The sequence below is a fragment of the Opisthorchis viverrini genome, assembly GCF_000715545.1.
Source record: "Opisthorchis viverrini unplaced genomic scaffold opera_v5_27, whole genome shotgun sequence".
In the NCBI taxonomy this organism is placed as follows: domain Eukaryota; kingdom Metazoa; phylum Platyhelminthes; class Trematoda; order Opisthorchiida; family Opisthorchiidae; genus Opisthorchis; species Opisthorchis viverrini.
In genome coordinates this window covers 971,650-995,322 of record NW_008751682.1, presented here as the reverse complement: position 1 = coordinate 995,322, position 23,673 = coordinate 971,650, and the positions used below count along the sequence as shown (strand labels likewise).

Here is a 23,673-nt window from a genome sequence, read left to right as displayed (position 1 = left end):
GAGGCCGCTGGGGTTGTGTGGCATCACCATGGCGTCAGATGTCTCTTGTCGAACTTCCTCAAAGTGGCATCTGAGCGACTCCATAAACCACATATCTGTGACATTCAAAGTTGGTGGAATGCTGCTCTTTGGTTTCATGGGCAATCAAGCTTGCTCAACGCAGACCATGCACGGCAAACATACATGTACGTATTTTCCATCATTTATCCCAGTAAGACCACTGTCCTTATTGACACGTAATTAAATAATCGTTCTTCAAGGGCGATTCAGAACATCAGGTGGTTTTATTGCTTTCCGAATCTTATATCAAATGCACAAAATCCCCAACAATCAACTGCCAAGTTGCTCTCGTTAACCGCAATTGCTCACCATGCACAGGCTTAACACCTTCAACGAACTGGTCAGACCGCAAGTGGTGGCTCAACACTCTGTCCAGTATCGGTAAGGCCCTATCCAGCGCCTGCTGCGTGCTGGCGAAGGACACTGCCGGGTCGCATTCAGGTCTCCTCCTGACCATCCTGAACCGCCTCATCGCCTCATGGCGGTAAGGCGGTGAGTCGAACTCCACTGCAAGACCTTCCTTCGCGGCGGCCCTGTCCATTTCCGAAGGCCTCTTCCGGCCGCATCCAGGGTGGCCTCTGAGGAGGGCCTTCAGTGCCGCGAAATTACCCAACTCAGTCTACAGCATAGCCACCACTACGACATCATCGAAAATCTTCGGAAAATTCAGCATATCCCCATCCTTCAAAGGCTGCGGTCACGGGCTCTTCATCCGTATTCTGGCCACGGCACCAAATGTAAGGAGGAAGACTTCTGGCTTCTGTCTTTAATCAAGCGCCAACTGAATAGTAGTGAACTGTTGGAGGGAACATGAACCTCTCCTATATATCTTGTTTTCAAAAACCGACCATTCTCATGCACCTATTTGAACTTTCGTGGATATTCACTCACTATCACGCAACTGTAAACGAACGTTGAACGGTAGATCCTCGAGTTCCGTAATAAACCCCACCTTCCTTTAAACGCTGGGCGGTTTAATATGCACGCTATGGGAGAACCAAGGGATAGTGATTTTCCGAGGGCAGGTGTTAACGTCAAGTGCTGTGGGTGGAAAACAGAAAAAAAACTCATGAGCCAAAGCCAAGTAAGCAAGGTTGTACATCACCAATACTTACATACAAATTAATCAAAATGACAGGCACCGTATATAACACTGGCCCCCTCTTTTGAAGGACACCGTCCCCGGTGTACGTGATCCGTCTGGTGCCGGTGGTGTAGCGCGTCAGGCTGATGAGCGTGTGCTGAGGTTGCTGAGTTTGGGGCTGCGTCCACCGTGTGTGAGTGAGCAACATGTTAACTCTGAGGTATGTATGCACGTATGTAGAACCAGGATCTTTGTGGGAGGTCCACCGGTATGTGGTAACCATCCCGGCGTGGTCGCCAATATTGTAGTATCCACGCTACAGAAGCACCAGGGGACAGTGATTCGCCGAGGGCAAGTGTTCACGACAATTTCTGTGGATGGAAAACAAACAAGGATCATGAGGCAAAGCCCAGTACCCAAGGTCGTACAGCACGAATGCCTATAAGTCAATCACTGTATATTACACGCGGATTTACGAGAAAACCGCATTCTATTCGCATGACCCATCGACAGTTTCCACAGTTACACCGATAGCTACGTGTGCCGGTGTTTATTGGATACTGTTCAAAAGTGTGAGTAGTAAACTGAGTGCAATTTTCGAACTAGTATTGAAGTTATTTCGAAAAGACATATTCTCTAGTAGCTTAGCGCAAGAGGACGGAAGATTAACTTATAAAAACACTCGCCTAATTTTAAAGGGTTTCATGACTCCGCTTCAAAGGTATTGCAGATTCACAAGCCCCGGACATGCGTATTCAATGACGGATTGTGTGAGAAAGGACAAGAAAACATCATGAGGATACACACCAAAAAGTATTGGGGTATCTGGGTCTCCTCGAACTTATCTTTCTCACTGCTACACGAGAAATCGGCTTAAAAGGCATTCATCATTTTACGGATGATCCGAAGCACCTTCTCCCGTATCGCTCTCACGGACTTACATGGGCCTACGTCAGACCGCTCCTGGAATACGCCAATCAAGTTGTCTACTCAGGACGCACGAAGGACGTCACCCTCATTGAGCGTGTCCAACGAGCCGCTACTAGGATGATTGCCGCCCTCAAATCCGTGGACTACGAAACGCGTCTCGCGATGCTTGATCTCCTTCCCCTGGAGTATCGTGGCGTCCGAGGGGACCCAATTCTCACTTATGCTGTGTTCGAACAGTGCTTGGCCAACAGGTTTTTCACCGTTGACCGAGAAAACACACGGCCGGGACATAGTAAGAAGGTTTTCGCGCTCAGAGCGCATACATCCATCAGGTAAACTTCTTCCTCATTTAGGATAGTAGCTGCGTGGAATGACCTTCTTCCAACGGTTGTCCACGCTCCTTCTAGAACCCAGTTTAAAGCACTACTAGATATTTGTTTATGAGAATCCTCGAGCTGGCAAGCATACTGTCCCGCACTGAGAACATAAAGAGCAGTGCTACACCCCTTTTTCACCTGTGCCTTTCAGGTGAATGGCAACCTCTGAACAAAAAGAACAAAACCGACCCTGGAAACCTGGGCAAAAACCTCGATCCTGTGTATCAATCCGTGAATCCGTGAATTTACAGCGGAATACTCTGGATGCAAGAATGGAATGCTTGTCCGCAGGACTATTAGATAACCTTTTGACCTTCCCCTGCATTCTACTGTCTACTCAATCGAACACTTTGAACACTTTGCCTCTGCTGCTTGCTAACGACTTGGAGTCATGCAGTTCTCACTTCAGCCAATTAGCATTTTCAGTGCTTCGATTGATTGCGTGTACAGTGAACTGGGTTTGTTGATTGGCATCACATCCCACGGCCATTTAGCGCGCCTGTTGAAGAGGGTGTTGCGCGCACCAGTGGCCGCGTTTTCGTTTGGTAGCCCGCGGACTTATCTGCCACCGTCCTTTGGCGATTTGATGCATGTAGAATGGTACTCTTGTGTGGCCCCTGCAGGCAGATGCTGGCTTCTCACTGGCGTCATTTGTGGAATGTACTTTTTGTGAATTCAGTCGCCGGTCACCGGATCCAAAAAATCGATGTCAGGGCCGTGTTTTCACCTAGGCGGTGGTGGATCTGTGTATCACTCGTGTAAGTCACAACAAAAACCTGGACACCTTTTGTGTGCAATATTTGTGTGGACGCTCACGGACTAGGTGATCTCGGCCAATGTTACTAGACCGACTAGCTTACCCTGCTGTACATCACCGTGACGCTTGCGTGAAAGTACACCGGCTTCTTGGATGCCTGAGGTCTCAGGTAATCGGTTGCAACAATTGATGTTTGGGCTGTTGCACGTGCCGGTACAGTTTTGGTTTCGATAGCCTCGACCGCATACTGTTTACGTAGACTGTTCGTAGACCCGGATCTTCAATAATGGCAGTTTGCAACTTGGTACATAGAATGAAGGCGAATTTCGAAGCAGTTCACATTCTCTTGCATCAGTGGGTTCCAGCGCTTTCATAGGACCATGACAAAGCAGGGACCGTTCACTTCAATGTTCACCGCGCGTGGTGAGAGTTAATTACAAACATTATATGGGAGCCATGCTTTTTACTTCAAATCATTGAGATAACCCTAGGTTTATTGCTGCTTTTAAATGGGCCATAGTTGACCAGATTTCCACTGCCTCTAGACTTTGGTCACCGCATTAGAAAAAGAAGGATCAAATTTCCGTTATCACTTCGTATCGATGCAGGTTTTCAGCTGATCGCCTCAACAAAGCTGTCATTCTTCGTACAAGACATTTGCATTCACCTTTTTTCGGCCTTCACAACATCATTCTCGAGTTACCCCCGGGGATTAACAGAGTAATCACGAGCACATGTAGATTTCAATGATCATTGCTGATTTTGGACCAGAGCGTAACATCTTAAAGTGGTACCACTTATTCAAGCAACTTTTCAACAGACTACTGGGTAAGTCCTCATGGAGCGATTTTCCCCGTATGATTGTATCGTAGGTGGCTGTATGGTTTCCTTTTCCCAGTATACCGGCATTTTATTCACGAGAGTATCCTCTCTTAGTAATTCTTCTGCCCTTCCCTGTTGTAACCGGTCCTGTATTGATCATGCAAGTGTTCACTTGTTCATTCGATGACTAAGAAAGATCGATGTCATATGGTTGAACATGCGTTGCATCCACGTTTGTGACTTTAAATGTCTTCTAGGGTTTGTCTGAGGTAATGCAACCAAAAGAAACCCCATACCACATTGACCGTGTTGACATCAATCTGGTCATCTCACTTGCCCTACACCGCATTGAAGGTGGGCAAACGGGCTACTAAAAACTATCCCTTCACTTATTCATTTCTTTTCCCTGAATGAGTGTAATCTCTGTCCTCATAAATTAGCAGTGGAATCTCACTGGACGTCTTTAGCTGCAACACGTACACATCTTTTGGTCTTCACAGCCAGAAGAGTTCGAAAGTAGGCCCTGAAATCCTGACCGCCTGTTCGTCTGGCAGTATTTAAGGTATGCTATCCGCACCAAGCTGAACAGCAACCTGCTTTAGCTGTTGTGTTTAATTCTCTATTGAGTGTCACTACGAAGAGACAAATCTAGCGAGATGTGACGCTCTGTGTACTCCCGTGACGCGGTGAAATATACTGGGTTTTATGTGTGCGATACACCAGCTTGGCTAGTGGTTAGAGTTCTGGTCACCTCGGTCTTCACACAGTCATGTTTGGGAGTTTGAACACTTTATCTTTGGAAAGTCCTTTGCCGGCGAAACTATCGGGGACCAGAAGGGCTCCCTAATATCCAACAAGAGAGAACGTTTGGACCAGTACACAGTACTCCGATCAATTTAATCGGCCACGTGCTACCTCCAGTCCGGACTGCCGGCCTTCAACAAAAAAATGGACTGTGGATATGTCAAGTATTCGTGTATATATCTCTACTCATCGTGTTTCTGGCAGTGATAAATTTCCACTCTGCTCAAGCATGGTGGGGGGTTTCTCAGCTAGTGTCTGTCTGGCATATCTGGCAAAAAGACTTTCCCAGACAACTGGGGTGAATCGATAATAGAGCCCATTTTAAAAATGGTTACTCACAGTGGATGTGATAACCACAGAAGTGTTAGTCTGACTCCTGTTGTGACAGGGCTTCTAGCGTCACCAAGTCTCCATCGTTTTATGGTGACGCGCGAAACTTTGACTTGTGAGAATTGAACGGAATTTCAACTGGGTAGGTGCTGCTTTGACCACATCTTCACATTACGCAGGCGTTAGAGCAACGCTACATACGCAGACGATCCACAATCTTAATGTCCCTTGACTTCAGGAGTGTGTTCGATTCTGTCGATCGGTCAGTGCTGTTAACTACTTTTTCTCCAGAAGTTTAGGCATAATCGGGTCCCTATATTCACATAGTTCCTGGCGTGAGAGTGTGTAGTGAGCTTTCAAAAAATGTTACCCACAAAATGTGACCGACGGGAATGTCCACTTTCTGTTCTCTTTCAACGGCTGTAAATAAAATAATAAATCATTCAGCTGTAGCACTCTTTCGGTGCCTAGCTGCCATGCCGCGCGAATGAGGCACGAGGACTGGGATACTGCCAGGTCGCCCAAGTCTAGACAGGGGAAGTCGAGAGGCAGAGGTCGGGTTCGAACCGCGGGCCTTCCGGTCAGTAAATTCGTGCTCTAACCACTTGGCCCATCTCAACGGCTGAAGTCGCCGTCATATTTCAGGATCAGAGCGAAGCACAAGCCCTGTTGAATGGACTGACCATCGTCATACCATCTTTCGGCATGCGCTTTACGGCTTGTATTTGCTTATGCAGTAGGTACTTCAGTGACGGAAAACACCCGCTCCATTGCTTTGGCTCGACCATTTACTACACATGCTGCAACACTGTCTCCTTCAGAATGGCGGAAACCATGGGATAGGGAATGTATGCTTTAGCATAAGGGAGTGAAAGAGATTGGGAAGAATTTGTATACTTTTGGTGCGTTACGCCTTCCAGGATGGAGTCCCGTGACCCCGCCTGCGCTTGGCTTGAGAACTTGCAAGATATGGCGGCTGATCGATTTCAGCGGCGCTCATCTTTTAGCTGTAGCATCCTTTCGCTGCCTAGCTACCATACCACCCGAAGGAAACACGAGGTCTGCAATACTGTCAGATTACCCAAGCCGAGACAGAACTCGGGATACTGAGGTCGGATTCAAACCTCGGAATTTGCCCTGTGACCACTGACCCATCTCGCCCTTGTGCTTGCGCTGTCAGTTTCGTTCCAGATTGTCTGATTGAGCGCCTGGAGATGTAGGCACCTTAGCATGCTTGACGCGGGCCTGTATTAAGTCCTTTCCTTCACCCACTTTTTCTTTTTTTTTCACTCTAACGCTCCCAATACAATTTGACGTACTTTATGATTCTACGGCAGTGAGGCGTCAGTGTTAACATCTGATGGTGACTGGTGGTGGCGAAGCACAGTTGACACCAACAGTCTCGTTACAGCCCGGATCAAACTGATTCCCTTTTGGTTACCACACTCATTACGAGCACCCTTTCTGTCGGTTTTGCGGGACAGTCTCCTTTCACGAATGCGGACAAAGATCATAAAATCGTTGACTTTGAACATCTTTGAACGTTGCAGGTGGAAGGTCATCTGGACCAGTGGGAGAACATGCAGTCAGAAACCTCCGGGGCTATGGGATGTTGTCTAGGACCACACTCAGGGTTCTATTTCAACCGTAAGCTCCAGATGAGTGGCAGCGGGCGAATATAAGGATCGTTCAAGGTACCCGGTTCAGTGTTTGAGGCGTTGTTTGTTCAAGGTGGTCGTTCCGTTCTGATCTTTAATGGTTTCTTTCACAAATGTTTTCTGTGGTGTCGTTGAATGAATCATCGGCAGTAACCTTCGGTCATCCTCGGCTTTCTGGGCCTAGATTTCCCCGGATTCCCGAATCCACCAGACTTCACGATCGATGCGTACGCTTATTTTCGACGCATGATAGTTCACCGGGTCGAGTTCACAACTGACCAAGAAGTAGTGCCATTGTTCTATCTGATATCCAGTGCTTGAGTGAGCCTGGTAGCGTCATGCCGCAAGCCAAACTCCCGGCACTGTATGTATTCACGTCTGATGGAGCATTTGAGAGAGGCCCAAGGAGACAATCCTGGTAAATCCGTCGAACATCCGTATCTTTCAGTATCTCAGCTGCTTTGAGATTTTTTTGCATCTTACGCTGCCCTGAAAAACAAAAGCAAAGGCAACTCTGGACGGCACGTGTTCGGGATCCGCAAATGTGCTCCAAAACGGGCGGCAGTCAGTTATTGATCCGCGCTATTCGTAATTGGTAGCGATGTAGTCAATCTGAGTTTGTAGCCGGCACGCTGTTGGACACCATGTGACCAGACGAATTTGGCTATTCAGGTAGTTACTGCTGCATAAAAGCAACCTGCAATAAGCACATAGTTGAAGCAATTTTTGCCATTATCCGTGCGTACCGTGTCCAATCCATGTTGACCAGCTAATTCAGTCAAGTGCGCTGAACCTGCCCACTTGTGCATTCAGATCTGCAATCACAGCGATAGCTGAGATTTAGCTCGCCGCAACAAGGCACTCAGGGCGTCGAAAAACTTGCCGTTAGTGGTTCAGAACTACAGTCAGTTGAGGCGTAAGCAGACACGACAAACAGGCCTCGATCAACTTCCCTTTTCACAGATGTTGGCAGACGAACCGCACACAAGTAACTGTCAACGGGTATCCAGTCAAGCTAGTATCCTTTCGCCCGGTGACTTAGGACGATACTAACCCTTGCACATCCTGCCGCAGCAGCCTCTGGATCGCCAGAGGTTCGCAGCTGAAAGCGAGCGGAGGGTGATGGACTGGTTAGCTTAACCACTGTGCTTGCATCTTGTTTCTGATACGTAGCACAGATCAATGTCAAGTGAGTCTAGTGTGAACGCAAAAGCAGCTTGTTGTCCTGCTTGCTTCAGGGTGCAAAATTTGAAATTAGCCGGATATACTGGGAGTCGATACTTAGAGGTAGAGTTCGAGCTACCTGAGAGCTTCATCGCCGTCCTGGAACAGAGCATTTAGATGGCTGTCTGGATCAAAAGCCCGATGACCCTTGAGTACGGATATACATCTAACTGATGCTAAAATGGCTTCATATTCACAGCCTCCTAGTCTATCAACTACCGACAGCAATTGCTGACCTGAATCCTACTTAAGCCGTCCAACTGTCCAAGTTCTGCTGCAAATTGGAATAAATCTGACCCTTGGTTTCACTGACAACTGACTTTCGAGGACTCTACGGATGATTCAACTAGAATGGACTACCGAAGTGTCCAGTTTTTGTTCTCTTCACTTCTCCAATCTTTCAGATCCACCAAGCTGGTCTCTGCGGGTACTCAGTTTTGAGGCAATTTTGTCTTGTAGTGCCCCCGATTCATTTTACTGAGTTAGGGTCGAAAGTTGCATTCGGGAGTTCATACTGAAGGCATAGTTTATCGAGTGTCTTTATAGGAATGTGTGAGTATATTCTCTTGAGTTGGACGTGCTCCTTCAATTCTACATCATTTCGTTTGGAACAAAATACGTGAGGTGGCTAGGCTACACTCCCAATCCAACACAACTGGCGTCCACAGAACGTAAAGTGGGGCGATAGCTTTGGTGCATGAGTGCCACGGACTGCGCGATTGGGTCGTTTCGGCCAGTGTCACAAACCATTAGTTAGTCGAGTCCCGCGGTTCCCACCCATGAGGGCGCCATTTCTCGACCCAACTAGTTAGTGTTCCCATACTTCGTTCCCCGGTCATACACTGTTAACTTCTAATTCGATTCCAGTCAGCACATCATCATCATCGACAGCATGATATCAGTGTTCAACACCGATGCTTCACTGCCATACAACCATGACAGTTGATGGTTGTATGTGGGTTGGGATACTGCCAGGGCGCCCACACCTAGATAGGAGGACGATTAGGGTCCTCAACCAAAGCCTTTGGCTCAAAAGCCTAACCGCAAGGCAGCAGTGTTTGACGGGAATGCAAATGCATTACCATTTCTACGGAACAAGTCGCCACATGTTCCAACCCCCAACCTGGAGGGCCAGGAGACTGTGTCCGTCAGACCTCTAACCATTGACCAACCTGGTGTGAGAGACTGAGTGTCGCGGGACACTCTCCAGTATAGCTCAATGGATCGCTGAGGTGCGCAAACCGCTACACCACGGTAAGGTCCAGTCTCTTCGTGACGGCACATCGCTGAGCGAAAAGAGCTCTGCGGGATAGTCAGTACTTTGGCGTGCGGGGTACGTGTCCTTAGCAGCGTAACCTACAAGTAATTTACCTCGCGGGAAAGTTTCGTCTCCTCTATAAAACTATCTGCTATATCTCAACGTTACCAAACCGATGTTCCCACCAGACTCGACCAATCATTCGGAGAGACCAATATTCAAACGCTCACAGCTTTCGTATATTCTCTGCGCGTCCAGGACAAGTTTCTGATCCATAAGACAGTATGGGTTGCACTGCTGCAGTGTAAACGTTGCCCTTGACAAATAATCATCATCGTCGACAGCATGACATCAGGGTTCATCACAGATGCTTCGGTGCTGTACAACCATGATTTATTCGAAACCTTTGTTGCACTCTCTTCAGCAAACGATGGTTAGGCATATGCAACACATGTCCCAACCAACGCAGCTTCTGGTGCTGGACACATTATTCAATGGAAGAACCCGTTGCACAACCGAATACTCGCCTTTTAATTGCCTCGTTACGGATACGCCGATGCCAACCGACAGGGCTGTAGTTCTGAGACAACGATTGTCGGGATGACTTTGGTCAGTTCATCCAAAAAACACCTGCACCTTCTCTTCGAAGATGAGAACGATGTCGTCTGCGTACTCCAGGTCGACATGGTTTTCTTCACAGGCTTTTTGAACACCAGGGTTTTGGAGACCTTCCAGTGTTCGTCTCATTCTCTCGTAGATCGCGAAGTTAAAAAGGAATGGAGGCAGTGGGCATCCCTGGCGGACACCGTTTGTGTACAGAATCCTTTAGAAAGCTCGCTGTGTACTCTCACACGTCCGGAAGTCTTAGAATACAATGAACGTATTGTGTTCACAAAATTCCGGGGCATTCCTTGGTGGGCAAGCGTGTCAAGAAGAACAGACCGATCAACGGAGTCGAATGCGCCTTGGAAATCCAGGAATACTAGAATTGTGAGTTACTTATACGTATGGCGTTGTTCTTGCACCTGACGGAATGTGAAGATTTGGTGAACACAACCCCTATCAGGCCGGAATCCTGTTTGCTGCTCTCGAGTCAGTGTTTCACGAGCCACCGTAAGGCGACGAGGCACAAGTGATTCCAGCAGTCTCGTTACGCCCAGGGTTAGGCTGATACCCCCGTTGTCACCACACTTACTACGAGCCCGTTCCTTGAGAGTCGGTACTATCACCGACTCCCCTCAGTTGTCCTGGACAGCCTCCTTTTCCTAAATGCAGGCAAACAGATTAGACAAGCGCTCACAGAGGACTGCATCCTTGTCATTGAATAATGCGGGTGGGAGGTCATCCGAGCCAGAAGCTCGATGGCGCTTGAGAGGACTTACGCAGTCGTAAACCACCGAGGCCGTAGGTGGTTCCACTTTCACCGTTTGGGGTTCTACGTCAACTGTGGGTCTTAGCTGAGTGCTAACTGGTGGCTACGACAATTGTTGATATAAATATTTGGCCCATCGGTCGAAGCGTTCTTTATTTGAGATGGTCGTTCTATCCTGATACCTGATGGTTTCGCTCACAGGTGGTTTCCGGGGACCGGTCGCACGGATCAACTGAAATAATCCTTGGGCATTACCAGCTTTCTAGGCCCCTTCCATTTTTTTGGCTTTCTGTGTCCACGGTCGGCTCGCACGCTAACTTTCACTTGACGTTTGCAATTCGTCGCGTCACGTTATGTTCGAGACCAGCTGGGATATTTCTCCGAGATTTAAGTAGTGCCACCGTTCAGTGTGATATCCAGCGCCTGATTGACCCTGGTGGTGCCGTGCCACGGGTAAAATTCCCAGCACCATGCAAAGAGGTGGCAATCCCGTCCCAGTATGAGTTCGCATATGATGGTGGAACCTTTGGAAGAAACTAAAAGACGATTCTGGTAAGTCCGTCTAACATCCGGATTTGTTAGTCTTTCAGTTGCCAAGCGATTTGTCTGCACCTTACGCGGCCCTGGAAAACGTAGGGAGAAGCGACTTCGGACGACTGCGTGGCCAAAATCCATAAATGTGTTCCAAAACGACCGGTAGTCAGTTATTGATCCACACCATCGGCAACTGATGGCAATGGGGTTGATTTGAGTTTGTGGCCGGCATTGCAGCTGGAGGACACCATATGGCCAGACGCTTTCGGCTATTTCGGATATTAGTGCTGCATGAAAACAGCGTGTGATCATCACACAGCTGAAGCAGTCGTTTCCCGTTGTCCGTACTTAACGAGTCCAGTGCATGTCGACCACCTAATTGAGTCTCAGATACGCTGAGCCTGCCCACTTATGTATTCAAATCTCTGGCAACCACCACGATGTCTGAACTTTTAGCTCGCTGCAGTAGGGCATTCAGGGCGTCATAAAACCTATCTTTGACGGCGTTAAAGCTACGGTCATTTGGGACGTAGACAGACACGATAAACAGATATCTATCAGCTTCTGGCTCCGAGACTCGTTCACAGACTGTCCGAAGGCCGGCCTTCCCTAATAACGGAACATCACATCATTTGGACGAATGTGTCACGTGCAGGATACAGACCAAACGAAGGCATGCTCTGATTGGCCAGAATGCCAGCCAATCTGAATAGAGCATCTTTGACTCGACGCCTCTCCCGCTCACGGAGATTCTAGCACGACCTTGTGGAACATTATCATTGCCCTATAAATACCGTTGTAATAATTTTCCGTTATATCCATAAATTGCTGTCTGAAGCTACCGTGCCTTTTGAAATACTATAGTGGGCGGAGCACGAAACCAAAGGACGGAGAGTTGCACGACCATTCAGCAAAACACAACAACTGGCGACAACACGAACCTACGATGTCAATTTCGGCAGAACAACTACAAGTAATTTTACAACAGCAACAGAAACAGTTTGAAGAAGAAACAGTTTGAAACAGATGAAGCTAGTGGAATCTCTGATGTGCACTATGTTGGTGAATGCGACAAAAACAGTTGTGTCTCCAACTTCTTCCACAAATGCTGCTGCCAGCTCGATTACTGAATACAATTGCGAGACCCAATCTGGACAAACTTCCAAAAGTTGTTTCAAAAAATATGAGGACATGTTTGAAACCGATTATGTTCAGTTTTGTGATGCGTGGAAGACTCGACTGTTGCTGCGGAAACTGGGGACAGCCGAGCATAATCGGTTCACAAATTTCATACTCCCCAAACTCCTTCCTGCCTTTGGGTTCGCAGATGCTTTCAAAATCCTGGCCCAAATATTCGGTGAGCGAAGTTCCATGTTCAATATTCGTTATCAGTGTCTCAAGGTTACCAAAAGGGATACTGAGGATTTCATCACATATGCCGGTGTGGTCAACAGAAAATGCGAGCGCTTTCAGCTCAGCACCATGACCAGGGTGCTGCGCACTCGAATGATTGTGCCATAACCAGAGAACGAGGATTGCCGAATGATTGGCTTTAATCTTCTATCAATTTCAGTACATCAGCTAAAACATTAGGGAACAATTAGCTCAACGAATAGCGAGTAAAAAGTTAAACACAACGTCAGTATATAACATCCTTCCCCACCGGAGGGATTATTTTCAGGAGAATATAAATTAGGCTTCGCGGTTCCGAAAATTATACGGTCGAACACGTTGTTGGTCTGTGATGTACTGTAGGACATTCCCTGGAACTTCACTGGGTTTTTCTGGTGGTGCCGTTTCGCGTCCAAGAGGATCAAGCGAGTGTGATTGAGTCTCGTCTGGAGGAGCCGCTACACTTTCGATTGATTCAGTTAAATAGACATCTGAGATTTTCTGTGCTTTGGATGCCAGATGTCTAAGAGAAACAGTTTCTTCCTTTCCGTTCGGGAAACGAACGCAGGCATACTGCGGGTTGCAATTAACAAGTTCCACCTCTTCCACTAACGGATCGTATTTGGAAGAACGTGTCATCCTTTTTAACAGAACGGGGCCTGGAGTCGATAACCAAGTCGGAAGAGAGGTGCCGTACGTTGACTTCCGGTGGAAGTTAAGGAATCTTTCATGTGGTGTCGTGTTAGTAGCGGTGCACAATAAGGAGCGAACAGAGTGCAAAGCATCTAGAAGCACACATTCCCACTCGGTAATGTCCCGTTGTTGGGTCTTCAACGCCAGAGTGATAGACTTCCAAAGAGTACCATTAAGCCGTTCGACTTGTCCGTTACCGCGCGGATTGTATGGGGTAGTTCGACTGGTTGCTACACCCCTGTCGTGAAGAAACGTTTGTACTTCACCTGACATGAAAGCTCCACCACGATCAGAATGGACGTATGAGGGCATTCCGAACAAAGAGAACAACTGATTAAAACACTTGATCACGGTGGATGAGGACACATCCGTACACGCGAAGGCGAATGGGAAACGAGAGTACTCGTCGATCATTGTTAGAAGGTATTTGTTGTGGGAGGTCGATGGAAGTGGGCCTTTAAAATCTATGCTGACGCGTTCAAACGGCTGTGTAGCTTTAATAAGATTGCCAAAAGGGTGATTGAGGAAACGAGGCTTCAATTCCGAACAAATACTACACTGATTTGTAATCGCCTTAACATCATCGGTCGAAAACGGCAAATTTTTTGAGCGAACGAAATGAAGCATCCGCGTGATACCGGGGTGACATAATGTATTATGAAGATGTTTGAGATCCACCTGTGACATCGCAGATACGTAATCAGTCCGCGATAGTGCGTCAGCGGCTTTATTCTGACTACCTGGACGGTACTGGACATCGTAATGAAAACAGGACAGTTCAAGTCTCCATCTCTGGATTTTGTCGTTTTTTACTTTGCCTTTGTGTTGTTTGTCGTACATAAAGGCGACTGATCGTTGGTCCGTGACAAGTGTGAAGTGATTGCCGATCAGGTAGTGTCTCCACTTTCTCAGAGCTTCAACAATCGCGTACGCTTCTTTTTCGATTGCTGAATGATGCCGCTCACTGTGTGACAGAGTGCGTGAAAAGAAAGCTACCGGGCGCCCGTCTTGATTGAGAGTGGCCGCAATGGCTATGTCGGAAGCATCAGTTTCCACAACGAGTGGACGAGTGTAGTCTATGGTGAAAACGGCTGCCTTTTCCAAATCGTGTTTGAGCTTATTCAGTGCCGCTTGTACGCTATCTGGAATCGGGAAGATCTGATTGCGGACGATTTGATGAATCTTATCTGAGAAACATGGAATCCAGTGTGCGTAGTATGCCAGCATTCCGACCAATCTTCGTTGTGAACGGATGTCACATGGATGAGGCAACTCCCGTAGGGCTCGAAAACGTTCAGGATCCGGTTTTATCATACCATGAGATATTTCGTATCCCAGTAATAGTACTTTCGCAGTAGCTATGATGCTCTTTTTCTGGTTAAATGTAATACCGTGACGTTTTGAGGCCTCTAAGAATTTCTTCAAATTTCGATCATGTTCCTGGGCATCGCGACCACACACGGTAACATTGTCAACATATGCGAATGTATCGAGCAGATTTTCCTCGCGTATGATGTTGTCTATGGTGCGTTGAAAGCAGGCCACACCATTAGTAACTCCGAACGGAATGCGGCGAAATTGAAAGAGTTTACCACATGCCTCGAATATATGGTATGGCTTGTCTTTGTCGAGAATGGGGATCTGGTGGTACGCACTTTGAAGGTCTAGTGTGCTAAACACCGTGTAATGGGATCTCTACAAGAAATACTGTATCCGCGCGAGAGAAACGACGAGATTTAGTGGCAATTGGAGTACATCGGCGAGAGAGATTATCAAACAAAGAGAGAGCATTGACTTTCGCTGCTTTCAGTGTGCGTATGGCGAATGGGGGCCGCTTACCCGTGATATGATGACAGGCAATTGGAGTACATCCAGGGGCGAGATTTTCAAACAGAGAGGGGGCATTGACTTTCGCTGCTTTCAGTGTGCATATAGCGAATGGGAGCCACTTACCCGTGAATGGTGTGATGACACTTTGGTGTTGACTGAGAAAATCCAAGCCAAGGATGACGTCTGAACACAAATTGGACAAGAGCGAGAGTTTGACACCTTCGTTAAGCGTGCTTTTGTACAAGACGGTAGCATAAAGGTGACCGCTAGTAACACATGATAAGTTCGTTGAAGCCATCGAGATAGCGCTCTTAGAGGATGTTATTGTCCAACCGTGCTTCAGTGCGATGTCAGAAGAAATATAACTTTCGCAACTACCAGTATCGATAAGTGCGTGAAGTGGGATATTATTCACTATAACATCAACGATTGATTTGGAAAGTCCCATGGATGAAGAGATGTTGAAAATGGATGAGACACCAGGGTTCACCGTCGATGTGATACGGCTTGAACCCAGTTTGGATCGACAAACTTTTTGGAAATGACCTTTCTTGCCGCAAGAATGACAGAAAGACTCACGAGCCGGGCATTTTGAACGAATGTGCTTACCGTTGCCACAGAAGAAGCAAGATAAGGATGTGCTTGCAATCGTGTCACTAGATTCCATCTGAGAGATAAAAGCATCACGAACAGGAGTAAGAGGCTTATCAGTTTTGATAGATGCGGCGCCACAGGGAACATGAGAAGACGAGTCGTATGAGAGTGACTGTTGTTGAGCATGTTCAAGCAGACGTGCCTCGTCAAAAGCTTGTTGAAGCTTAAGAGTGTGTTTTTCTAGTAGTCGTTGGCGAACGGAATTAGACTGCAAGCCTGTGATAAAAGCGTCTCGAATAGCCTCATCCCGATGTTCATCGGCAGAAACCGCACGAAAATTGCAGTCCTTGACAAGGTAACGTAATTTTTGCAGGAACGCGTCGACTAATTGGCCCGGTTCTTGTTTGGTAGTAGCCAGCACGTGGCGGGAAAACACTTCATTTTTGGGTTTAATGTACATCTTTTCGAGCGTCTGGATGGCGTCTTCGTAAGTAGTACAATCACAAACATGTTGATAGACGGACGGAGAAAGGAAATTTACCAAAAGTTTTCTTTTGTCAACGTTTGGGAGTTCGATGCATGAGAGGAAGTTCGTAAACGTTTCGTGCCAATGGATCCATTGTTCTGAAGCAGAAGAGGATTGGGGATCGGCGTCAAACCGATCTGGGCGAAACAATCGTTCCATTGTATTTTGATAGAAGATTAAGTTGTTGCGCACTCGAATGATTGTGCCAGAAACAGAGGACGAGGATTGCCGAATGATTGGCTTTAATCTTCTATCAATTTCAGTACATGAGCTAAAAAATTAGGAAACAATTAGCTCAACGAATAGCGAGTAAAAAGGTAAACACAACGTCAGTATATAACACGGGGATCATACCAAGTGTCTCATCCTCGTGGCTAGTCTTCAATCGCCATACGATGCAGATATTCGGACCCAGTTACTGAATCGAATTGAACAGGATCCAGAGTTGACGCTTCGGAAACTTACCACCGAATGCCAGCATGTTATCAATCTCAAGCCTGATGCAGTAATGTTTGGACATTCCAAATTCTCAGCCGGATATGGTATGCAAAGTAACTTCCAAAAGGAAACCAAATTCTAAACGAACTTCAAGAGGACCGCCCATACCATGTTGCTTTTGTGGAAAATGGCCCTATTTACGCCACCGTCCCTACCGGAACCACAGATGCATTAAGTGCAGTCGGAAGGGTCACAAAGAAGAATGCTGCAGAGACAACATCAGGAGCTCGCGCAAACACCGACCCGACCAATGGGCGCAGGCAGTGGCCATGACCGCTACATTCAGGATGAAATCACCCGATCGTCACAGTATGTATCAATCGCACACCGCTTACCCTCCAACTTGATACAGGTTCTGACCTTACTCTGATTTCAAATCGAACCTGGAACGTAATTGGAAGGCCACCAGTGTAACCTACAAAGTGCACCGTTCGTAATACATCTGGTGTAAGCCTCAAACTGACCGGAAAGCTTAACTGTTCCGTAACGTTCAAGGGGATTCAACTCAGTGATTCGTGCTAACTCACGAGCTATACAGGCCTTGATCTCCTGGGTCCTGATTGGATTAATGAGCTTCAACTTTTGGATCTGGACCAAGGCAGCAATATGATCCACATGTTCAATGTCTGAGGGAACGTTCCTAGAGCGTTTCGACCCTCGAGGCTTCGGAATCAGGCAAATAGATTTCAAATAGGACATCAGTAGCAAAGTCGATAACCAAATGCGTGAGTGTGTAACACTTACACCACTGGGTATGGTTAACACAGATGAAAACTTCCCATATAATTGCATTCGGTCACAGGAGTCGTCATACAATATCCTCATGTGGGATATAGATTTCAAAGGGGCACCCTTGTTCACTAGATACCACCAAAGTTTCTGACGATTTATAAAGTCGAAAGCAAATTTCAGATCAAGGAAAACACTCAACGTGGGACGTTTGAATGAGTGACACTGCTCAAAAACTTGTCTATAGGCTTGTCTATAGGTACGGTTGGTGCGTCCTCGTCCGGGACGAAATCCTCCGTATTCTCACTAATCTGTCTCGCGATAATCTATCAGCCGCAAAATAATTTTAGGGAGCACCTTAGCCGCAACGAAGGTTGATACCACGATGGTTTTGGCATGACGTTCTTGTGCCCTTTTTGAAGACTGGGATCACTATCGTGCTCCGTTTCACTAGTATTCTCTTTTCGTCACAAATGTTCCGCAGTATGGTTGTCAGACTGTACACCAGGATTTTTGTCTGTGGTGGGCTGGTGTTGATGTTCCATTCCGGTCCGATGGGTTCTTCCAGTCGCTGTGTTGAAAAAAGCCAGCTGAACTGTTCTCTGAGGTGTTCAACCCGTCGCTCAAGACAACGAATCTGTGAGTGAATTGCCGTCCCGTCTTTCTCGCATGTCGTTGCGCCAGCACTTATTCTCTTTTGGCCAAATAAACTGATGAAATGGGGTGCGACTGTTGCTTGCAGCGAAAGCCTTCTCCATCTCTCGGACTCTCAGAATCCAGTAGCTTTATGTGTCATTCTTTAAGCTGCTGATTTTCTAGTTTTTGGGGGATCTCCGTGTGGCATCAGAGTTGTGAGTTTCTGGCATGGATTTTCTGGCAGAAAAGATACCTGCTGACCTCGACGATATCCACTTTTCTCTTAATCGTTCTGGATGGCTTAGGCAGACGATTCTGAAAACTGAGAGGATAGCTTCTTTAACCCGATTCCGTCCAATCTCCAAGCGGTCTTCGTCATCTGCATAATTGTGCTTTTCAAGCGGCTTTCCAGCCAGACCAGCTCGATATTTCTGAGTTTCTGAAACTTGAAGTTAATAGATGGAGTTGCTCGGTTCTAGCATGCGTAATTCTGGCAGAAAGCGAAGGGTACTCGTGTCTGCACAATGGCATGATCAGAGCTACGTCCGTAGAAAATCATCACCCTAATGATCGTGGTACGCTCGTCCTTCTTGCGATCTTTAGAGTCTTGCGTGGAGGCTTCACACTATCTGACCTTGTCTCAGCGATCGGAGATGCCACGACACCCTGCAGGACACTTCTCTTGCATGACGTTTCTCTAACTACTCACATTACTTCTTTCATATGAGTAGTTCGGATACATCTTTGTGTCAGGAATTTAACCCTCTGAATTTCGGTTGTCGAACGTCCACGTTTACGCAAGTTTTAGTGATGTCCGGGGTCTTCGGTAAGATGTAATTGCCAGCTGAGTTGCCTGTTGGGCTCCGGAGTTTTGTTTGGAGCTTTGAATCACCGGTTGATGCGAGATCATTGTGTCATGTGATGTTATTGGGGTTCTTCACCTGGCTATCGAAACTAGGCAACAGCATCTAAGCTCTGCGAACAACCTGGTCACGGTATGAACAGCCCGGACCACAAGGGCTCTTTTATAATATTTGGTTCCGATGACATTTTTTGTGTTTACTGCTAGACGTGTTTTGAACCTTCAATGTTAAACACGAATGGTTATCGAAACCGGATTGAACGTTTTTGAACCTTGAGCTCGAAATAGCTCAATCGTCAAGGTGCAAACTTACGGACTGTAAGGTCCGCGGTTCAATTTTCGGGTATCGTCTAGGCTTGGGTAACCTGATAGTATCTCACTTCCGTGTTCCCCATAATATTTGGTTCCGATGACATTTTTTGTGTTTACTGCTAGACGTGTTTTGAACCTTCAATGTTAAACACGAATGGTTATCGAAACCGGATTGAACGTTTTTGAACCTTGAGCTCGAAATAGCTCAATCGTCAAGGTGCAAACTTACGGACTGTAAGGTCCGCGGTTCAATTTTCGGGTATCGTCTAGGCTTGGGTAACCTGATAGTATCTCACTTCTCGTGTTCCCCTCTGGTGGCACCACCGAAAAAGTGTTACAGCTGAGTGATTCTCATTATTTTCCTTAACACGGTTAGACTTATGTTTGTGACTCCGCATTGCACTGCTTTTGATCTTGACTTTATAATTTTTTCATGATTTCGAAACTTTTTTAGTTGCACCAGGACATATTCTGTTTAAATATTCCGACTCGGTATAGTTATTCACATTATCGGATGTGACATGTGCGTATCGATACTAGCATAGTGGTACTGCCTGAGGCCTACATGCAATGAAAATGATTGATGGGGACGGAAGTTTGCCTCATATTTTACTCCTCTCGGACTCTATCTTCCTTTTTGTTTGTCCGCAAAAAAGTGGCATACTTCGGTGTTTCGGTAACAACTGCTGAAAATCCAGGTCCGATCAGACTTATGTACTCTCCATGTTCCTCTCTTCGTGATGAATGGTTTCTCTCACCAGAAAAGTTTCCTAGCTATAGGTTTATTTATGGACCATGCAATCATGTTGCAATTATGATGTGATCACCCTTTCGAAACCTAAGCGCATGTTTTAATTGGGGTCACTGTTTTCAAGTTGAGTGTTTCCACAGGTGTTTGTGTTGGATCAGTACTGTTCTTCTGACACGAAAAGTCGCTTTGGTGGGTGTTAGTCTCATGAAATCCTCTTCTGGGAACTCTCCAGAAACTCAATTACCTGTTATCCCAGACACCACTATATCTATTCATTAGTAAAGGTGTGATGTGTGGGAGTACCTCATTGAAGCAGCTAGAAGAACCCCCGAGACCAACAGTAGTGTCTGGTTGATTTGGTCTAGCACTTTTTGATGCAATGGGGGCGAGATGGTCCAAGTGGTTAGAGCGCGAATTTACTAACCGGAAGGTCCGTGGTTGGAACTCGACCTTTGCCTCTCGACTTCCCCTGTCTAGGCTTGGCCAACTTGGCAGTATCCCAGTCCTCGTGCTTCCTTCGGGCGGCATGGCAGCTAGGCCCCGGAAGGGTACCACAGCTGAACGTTTTTTTTTGATGCAAGAAATTTTACGATCGGATTCTTGAATGTATCTGATGTTTCTGAGGTGTCGTTGTGTGTGTTTTACCGTTGATGCTTACTTACTAGTAATCTTTCATGTTTTCCAGGTGACATCAAATAGCACAACGTTTGCTGCCGATCGTGGTTACGTTTGTATTGATCCGGTCGTCAGATGAATGATATAGTTGAGGAGCTGGGTTTCTCCAATGAGTACGAACGTTCTGTGTTTGTACTATCACCGCAACAGTCTTCTTCTGCGTTCGGTATACCCGGTATGCAGGAGATTTTCAGCAAAGTTCCGTTACACTCACACACGTCTCCCATCCTGACTGGCACCCTGAACCGGTGTGGAGATGGGATCGAGGCCACCTGTTCTCATAGCGCCTACAGCACCGACACAACACCTAGTTCACACTACTCCGATTCATTCCACCATGGTAACGGGCACGTTAACCTGGACAACTCGTTTGAGACCTCGTCTTCTTCCGCGATGGATTTGGCCGACTTCCCATCTACTCTCATTTCAGGCCCATTCAGCGACTTCAACTCGTTTTCTTGTGATCCGACCACCTCTTGTGAGTCCAGTCCATCTGATATTCAGTTACACGACGAGAACCGGGTTGTCAGTACTGTTGACTGCACTGACCCAGATACGTCGCTTCCACTGCAAGAAGATGAGGAGACAGATATTGTTCCGAATGAACTTGTACAATTCGTTAGTGAGTCTACATTAAGGATTGCGGGTGAGATGGCGGACGCAGTTTCCGTTACCGATTCGGATATGGATGACCTTGATCACGAAGCTCGACTGACTTCACTTTGTTTGCCGATACTACAGCCCCCCTCGTTGGTGTCTTCACAAATGTCAGATAACATGCGGCCGCCATCTTTATCACCTGAGCCTACTGTAAACAGCACGGATGATTTTGTAGACTCTGACTTCGCGAAAAGCTATTTCTCTCCCCCATCCAAAGTTGTTGACGAAATGTACGCGTCATCGACCAAGCCACACGACTCGACGCCTCTCTACTCTGTTGTGCAATCTCCGCCTCCCATGTCCTCAGCGTCGCATGTAGATTGTTCGACCACGTTATTGTTACCCGATTCTGCTCCTGTTGACAGCTTTTCAGCTTCGCCAAGTTCGTTTGAAAAACAGACTCGCCGGTTATCCGACTCACTTCACTCCACTAAGACAGTATTGCACCACGAGTCTGATCTTCGTTTGATGAAGAATGCACTTATATCTACTGGGTGTATTTCTCCACATCTCCAAACCCCTGTGGTCAGCCGAAAAATAGACGTTCTTACGCCAACTAACCAGATTCTTCGTTTCTCGGATGGTACCGCCCAAGCGACGGACGGGTTTTCATCCTGTTCAGAGAACCCATCGTCTGTGGGGCAGTTTGACTCAATGATTGAACAGTATCGTCTTCCCACCATACCCCTGTCTCATCAAAGTCTTCCCGTTCCACAAAACCAGTCAGCATCTTCAATCTTGTCCGTTCGGAGTCTTACTGTCCCATTTGAAAATCCTGCCCAGGTTGGTGCTTTGTGTCTTTCAAGCAGCTCGCGTTTACAGATTTAAACGTACTGCTTTTCTCACATATCTGGCTCTGCACTCCTGGTCCAAGTTGCCGAGGAATGGACGTCTATAGCATTTCTGTTACGAATAAGCATGACATCGCTAGCTCATCGACCTGTTAAAAATGCTATTGGTGTCACCTTACGATGAAGCTGGGTTAAGCTAAATTCTGACAATGCACCCAACTTTGTATCCTTGTAACAAACCGCGGTCTTAAGTATTCCGTTAACGTCAAGGTAGCGTAGCTATAGTGGCTGAGTTGTAATGCCCTGGTCATAACTTAACCATAAAGATTTTACCGTGGTTAATAGCTTACGATGGCTCTCGGACTAGCATGGAAAATCCCAATTATTCCTTGGCTTGCAAGCAGACACTGCCTTATTTGAAATCAGTTGCTGGAATTAAACTCATCATTGCTTTTGCCTTGTGATGTTTTGCTGGGAATCGTCTTTTTTGCACTGTCCGAAAAGTACGTACTATGATAATTTCAACTCTTGATCACTGTAGACCTAGCTGCCAGTTGTACTCACCCAGCTTTATCCCAACTCGCGTTCAGTTAGAGTAAAAATAAAGTATGCACAACGAAGTTCCGAGTAGAATCTTTTCATGTCCATTAATCGCAGTACACCCATTATAGTTATCGGCCACTGTTTTGCCGACATTATTTTGCTTGACCATCGTGTGAATAATGACTAACCTAAAACGGTTATGAGCAACAGCTGTGATTCCATTACGTGCAACCCCTTCCAGTGGATTAAATAACGAACGGTTTGTGTCGGCGCTTGTTGTGGAGAGACGCAGTGTGACTCACCAGGGTGCAAGTATGCAGTACATGCTTTTCACTGTAAATAACTATCGAGCCTTGAAATTGAACACTTTGGCGACCACGTGGAATTGATTTTCGCTGCTAGGACTCCCCCGTAGGTATACACTGAAACATTCTCGGGCGGATTTGTGCCTTCTTTCTAGCAAGAAGAAATATCCTCGCAGCAGTGTTGTCATCCAGATGATTCTGTCGGCTTCCGCGGCAAATTTTACCAGCACTGTTGAAGCCTTGTCCGGGAACGTTAGCTGGATATCCTGGAATTACGCTTTTTTGGTCGGCACTTAATCTGAAGCATAGTAGCATTTATCACGACATTTTATCTTGCGGTAGTGCTTTAGAGCTTCGTTGAATCATCGAACGGTTGTCGGACAGCATTACGCGGTTCCTCTCCTCAAGTGTCTATTTCATCTTTATGGTAGCACTGTCCGTGACTTCTGTTACCTCCGTCATCGTGGATGCAAGTTCCCAACTGCCTTATCCAACGATTATATCTGTTACACGCGGTGCTAAGAGAGTGGATATAGCTTTTGAGTCCTCTTGGCTAAGAAAGCTTCTATCGAAAAGCCACTAGTAACAGTAGTATTGTGGTCCAGGTTGTCAAGTCAGTCTACAGGGAAAGCACAGGTACCCGCCTAAATTCTTGTTGAAATATTG

The 23,673-nt window shown here is 46.7% G+C and overlaps 1 protein-coding gene across 1 annotated transcript in view; it reads left to right on the top strand.

Annotated features, from left to right (window-relative positions):
* Nucleotides 1-2,967: 2,967 nt before the first annotated feature.
* Nucleotides 2,968-23,673, top strand: part of T265_02204 (hypothetical protein) — a gene marked incomplete at both ends in the record, with an annotated part of 34,487 nt that continues 13,781 nt past the window's right edge. The window contains 2 exons of the mRNA XM_009166392.1: nt 2,968-3,209; nt 20,719-22,196. The remainder of the gene's footprint in view (nt 3,210-20,718; nt 22,197-23,673) is intronic.